Genomic DNA, 6,000 nt, shown 5'->3' with positions numbered 1-6,000 from the left:
CCTCTTTCCTAGTGACACTCAAGTATTTATAGCTATCACCAACTTCCGTGAAACTGTTCTGTACAAGTTTCCTAAAAAGAAAAAAAAAAATTATAAGCAAACATATGCATACAAGGGGTGTGTGAGTGCAATGAAATGATTAAGCTGCCCTTTGGAGACTTAGGGTGATTAGAAACTAGCAGTTTCCCCAGAGAAGCTTCTGCCATTTAATGCAATGTTACCCACTCTAACAGCTTGCTTTTTCCTCTTGAGAATTCACTTTGTGAATCCCCAGGAAAGAGTCTGTCTCTAGCACTGATTTCTGATCTGCAGACACACATGCAAGGATGATAAACCAGAGGCTCAGAAATTATCCCAACCTTCCTTTCTGTTAGGTGTAACCAGGAAATGTCCCTCTCCCCAACAATCTCATGTACAATTTTGTGCTTCCCAACATTCTATTTTGTTTTTTCCCCTCTGATGCCAAAATTACTGCCCTTCTCCTTGGCTTCCCACTCTCAGATAATCAGACTATAAAACTGGTGCAAGAAACCATGCACTGCTTTCCACACAGCCACAAGATAGGCTTCCTTTACTGAATATGTTCCGTGTACAGCCTGCAAGCCAGTCTCCAAATGAGAGAGATGACAATGTAATTGCAGAAATGCTGGGAAGTTCCTTTGAGCACAGACTGAAAAAGGGCAGGAGTAAGGAGGCTCTAAAATCAGAGAGTATCACGTATTAAAAGTAACTTCTCGGTGGCGCGTTGAGAGGCTGAGCACCAGACAGAAAGAGAGCACGCAGCCACATGGTATATTCCTGCCTCTGCCTCTCTCCTCTCTCTTTTGGTCGTTCTCTTCGGCTTTCTCTCCCACCTCCTCTCCCCGCGCTGCCTTCCCCTCTCCCCCTGCCGCAGGCTGCAGAATGGGACACGCTTGCTCCCCAGCCAGCCAGCAGCTGTCACACAGCGGAGGCAGCCAGCAGCCGGTGCAAAGAGTGAGCCTACTCTGTCATTTAGGATGACTCACTGGAATCTGGCATTAATTTCTCTTTTTCTGTTAGTGGACGGAGAACAACCAAAAAGCTACACTGGTCTAGACCAAGGTAAGAGATTTAAAAGTCTTTTTTACCCTAAAGTCACCCAACGGTTTCAGGGTGCAAATCTGTGTACAAAATCTGGCACTGGAACTAATTCAGTGGGTGTCTGAACACCTGGCATTACATGCCACCAGAGTGCCTTTCTTTTGTTAACCCTGTGTGTTCCACCCAGCTATGCCTGGAGGAGAGATGGCAGGTCAAAATAGAGCATAGGCACTGTGTTTCCTCCCCTTAATGCAACTTTTACAGCAGCACTACCACCTGCTCCTGTGAACACAATAAGCTTCTCAATACTGCTAAATGATCAGGCATTTGTATTCTGCTGCTGGGAATATAGTGTATCAGGCGTCTGTCATGGTCACCGTATGGATTCGTTCCCATGGCAGTTGTTTTATCACTTTAATGAGCTGAAATTCCAGAGTCCACAGAAACGTTTCCCTGTCATTTCCCCTCCCTCTGAGGGATTCTTGTAGGATCAAATACATACAATCCATTTTCAGGCTTTTCAAAAGTAGTGCTCACTGAAACCACCAGAACAAGTCTGCTGAAGCACAGAGAGCACTGCACTACATATTCTGTCTATATTCTTCTCTGTGGTTTTTCTTCTGTAAATCAAAAATTCAGTGTTGCAGGAAGGTTTTTGCAAGGACAGCACATGTCTCTGGCACAGGAATTTAAAGTAAAGGGGAAAGCTTCTTCTCCCATTTCTGAAATCCTGGCAAAATTCCCTTCTTCCATTTTCTGAACAGGTACAGTATTTAAAGCAGTGTTACCTAAGCAGGTTTCTGTTGGGGTTGATTGACAGTTTTTAGTAGTGATTTTAATGAAAAGCTTTACTGAACATCTACAGCTTCATTTCTGTCAATCCAATGCTTTTTACCAAATGGCTTACTTCCAAGGGTGACACCTTTAAAATTAACTCAGCATTGTGCTTTTCCCAATCTATGAACAGAATATCAGAGTAGGTAGTGCACACTGCAGAATTGTACAATCGTACCTTTAGATCTTTAATGGTCTAACTGCAGTGAAGACATTTGGTTTAGTTTACATGTTCTCTGTACTGTGGAAAGTGTTGCAATTGTAAATGGATGAACATACATTTGTTACACATTATATGGTATTTTTCTGCAATATCTTACACGTTTATTTGTTCAGACCTCTTGTATACTGGCAATCAGTTTATTGACTTTTAAATCCACAACGAACTGCCTGACATTAGTGCTATGAAAAGGAATCTCTACTCAATGAAGATGACGGGTCCCACATTGATCACATCTAGAGAGATGACCAAACAGGTATCAGCAGTTGGCGCTGACCACTGTTCAGCTGCCAGATAGTCACCAAGACCCACAGTCTATTGATCCAGCATGAATATTTTTGGAATGAACTCAAAGACAGAAGTAATAAGCACTCCCCTTAGTTATTGCCCCTCCATGCAATCTTCTAATTAGATGAGGGGAAAACAGATTCTTATTTCAGAGAACTTAAATGAATTTGGTATGGATCTTGAGGAGGTAAGACAATGGCTTAAAGTGTCAGCACAGATTCTAGCTCATTTTCCACCAGAATATGGTACATTTTTTCACTCTACAAGACTGGAAAGCATTTACCAGCATTATGTTTTAAGATTATTTCTAATAATTTGGACAACTGTAGAGACTTCAGCATTTTTGGGATTTGCTTTTGTTTTTTATTATTATTGCTATTTTTTAATTTTTTTTCTTACCATTTAGATATGATACCTGACAGCAAGGGTACCTACTGTAGCACGTGTCATAGTCTCTGGGGTCTGAACAGCTATTTTTTAACCTGTCTGGAATACAAAATGATTCTGTTCACAAGTTGGGATTTTTTGTTTTATTTTCCTCTTTTCAGAGAAATCTGTATATTATCAGTTTTCATCAGCATGGCTCTTTTCAGGTGAAATCTTCAGCTGTTTAAATGCAGACAATCTATTGTGATAACATTTCATTGTAACTTGGCAACAAGAGCTAAAAAAAATCAACTTACATCCATCTTGTATGCAATCCTTGTATTGTGCTGCCCCATACTCAGCAAATTAAACCCTTGAGATAAATTACATTCTAGACCAGTCAGTTTAATATCATTAGCTGGGCTGACCGGTTGTCCTAATTACAGAAGTCAAAGACTGCAGGAAGCAGCTGCAAAGTCAGCACATGTGCAAGGAGCTATTTGAAAAGCAGAAACACATGCTTTAATTTGAGGCTTTTTTGTTACAACATGAATTATTAAGGAAAACTATGGCATTCAATATCACTGTCAAAAAATGGCCTGGCTATGATGGGATTACCACTGGCCTTTCTGTAAAGCTTCATTTCTGGTGTAATACTTTCACTGAAATAAGCAAACATTCACTTCCAATGTTATTTAGCTATGATCAGGCTTTTGGGTCATTTACTGGTGAGGTGGGAGGACAGCAAGAGGGAAATTAGCCATGCTGCTGGAGAGCAGCTTGAAAATTCTATCTAGTGTCCTGCCTACCTTACTCAAAATACAGAATCCACCATCAACGTAACTACATGTTCAAGGCGTATAACATACATAGCTGCTACACTGGAATCAGCAGGAAAAATCCCCAAGACACAGAGATGCTCAACTCTGGAGCTTTGATTGTGCCATAAAAGATTAAATCAGACACAAGCCACCTAACTGGAGTCAGGCGGCTGCTGTGATGGGTGGCCAGGGATTCCCTCAGCTCTGAGTTTCACATCCCTCTTGGAATTTCACCTCCACTAACTGAAGTCAAGAGAAGCAGAAGTTTTGCTGAGGTTAGTTAAATGGATCTAGTCTTATAACTGATTTCATTCAGAAAAGATGAAGGTTCAGTGAAGTTCTTCAAATCAAAAAATCACCTTAAATAGAATCTGCTTCACTTCACTCCTCATTTATTTCTGTAAATATAATTTGAAAGTAAATCCCCATCCAAAGATGAAGAGCTCTAAAAAATCAACAACGTTTTCACACAACGGGAACATACCAGCTCTTGATAACAACCTCTAGAAAGGTATCAAAATTCACCCCAACCACTCAATAAACCATAATCTCCTGCACATAGGCATGCAAAGATGGGCAAGAACCACAGTTAGATTCTTTCATGGTTCAATATTAATGTCACTCTTACTCAACTGTAACTCTATTCATTACACACTAAACTGAGTCAAGATTACATCTTCCTCCTCCTCCTCACCATGTAGTACTTTGTTAAAAGGTAAACACACAGTACATACAGGTAATATTTAGAACAGTTCTATTAATCATCATTAAAACAGCATTTTACATTAAACTGTACACAGACACTAGTTTTAGAGGAGGGGACACTTCCTACACTTGTATTGCTTTCGAGGAACTTCCTGTAACATAGCCTCACCAAGATTACATCTAATCTTAGCCCAAGATCAAGAATGTTCATAGGGAAGAAAATAAGGCACGTATGGTCACCAAAATACACATGGAAGCATTTTTCTTTCCTCAGAATAAAGTAATGTTAGTTTCAAACATTATGTAGATTAGGGATGAAGGAATTTGTTGGAGAGGTACTATTGCTTTATTTACCTTCAATTTCTGTATTCCTCAACAAACTTGACCACAGCAATGTCACATTTTCAGTCCAATAGAATTTGAACTTTTGACCACCCACACCAGTGAAGAGTACAACCAACTGAACCATAAAGGAGCATGTAAGATATGTGCAGTGTATCTTTGGATACATGTGTGAAAGTGTTGCCAGAACCTAATATAAACACAAGGTACTATACCCATTTCAATCACAGCCAAGTTTTAACAGACTCTTCCTTAAAATAATGTCAGCAATTTTCAGTTTCTATTGAATTATTTTGTTAGGACTAATTCCTTTTCCATTATAATCTGTGTTATTTATTTATTTATTCCAAGTAGTGCTCTCTTGTTTTCTCCCAGATAAAACACAGATGGTACAGCTTTCGAGCCACCATTTTAATTCTTTCTTGCTCAAACAAAGTAATAACAATATTGTGTTCACCACAAATTAGCTTTTTCCATACTTTTGAGCTTTGTCATAGAATTTGCACTTGTGAAAACTGATGTCTTTCAACAAATGAAACAACAGAAAACACATTTTTTTCTTCTTGTTTGTTTCATTAACGTGAAAAGTCTTTTCACTCAGCATCAGCTTACTTGTTTTCCTTTGACTGTAATTCAAATTTCCAAAATGATGAAAGTATGATATGTGTGTGTTCTCTTTATTTTTTGAGGCCACTTCATTATGGAGTTATTGGCTAGTTTAGGTATACTGTGTTAAAGACAATCTGTACGAGTAAACTAACAGCTCAAAGGGAAGCAGTTTTAAGGGCCGAGTACATTCCCTAGAGCGGTTCCAGTAGGTTATGCACCTGAAATTAATCTTAGACATAATCTGAATTTTTGGCTATACTCAACAAGCTCTATGCAGCTTTTCCTTCCTATTTCTCCCTGTGTCTTTACCAGCCTTGTTGTATTAACATGTGTAGTTGAGAACAATGTTCTTATTTCTGAGGACACCAGCAATGTTGGGTAACATTTAGCGAAGTATGTATCATCTAAGTGATTTGTAGGTTACACAGAGGACAATACAATGACCCACTGGGTGAAGCCACTGGAGTAAAAGCCATCCAGGAGTAGGTTATACTAAGAAAATTACTGAGATTGTTGATTTATAAGTAAGCTTTGAGCTGTAGCCACAAACTACTTGAAACCATAGCAAAGTACCTATTTGCATATTGCAGAAATACCGTAATTTTTAGGGGCAAGCCCAATGCATCAAGCTGTACAAGGGCACAAGGGCGTACATAAACAAAGTGTGTTGCGGAAATGGGAAATAAAGATACATAACCCTCTGTTACAGACTTCTTTCCATCTTTTACAATAAGAAGACTCAAGTTTTTTCTC

At 39.2% G+C, this 6,000-nt stretch overlaps 1 protein-coding gene across 2 annotated transcripts in view; it reads left to right on the top strand.

The window, feature by feature from the left end:
• Positions 1–769: 769 nt before the first annotated feature.
• Positions 770–6,000, top strand: part of RASGEF1A (RasGEF domain family member 1A) — a 165,461-nt gene continuing 160,230 nt past the window's right edge. For both annotated transcript variants that reach the window (XM_062613629.1, XM_062613607.1), the window contains exon 1: positions 770–1,083. The gene's annotated coding sequence lies outside the window, so the exon portion shown is untranslated. The remainder of the gene's footprint in view (positions 1,084–6,000) is intronic.

Source organism: Pezoporus occidentalis, unplaced genomic scaffold (assembly GCF_034315485.1).
Source record: "Pezoporus occidentalis ecotype Australia unplaced genomic scaffold, CSIRO_AGI_Poc_V1 ctg101, whole genome shotgun sequence".
NCBI classification, from domain to species: domain Eukaryota; kingdom Metazoa; phylum Chordata; class Aves; order Psittaciformes; family Psittacidae; genus Pezoporus; species Pezoporus occidentalis.
Note: the sequence above shows the minus strand (reverse complement) of the source record. Positions and strands in the feature narration are given on the sequence as shown.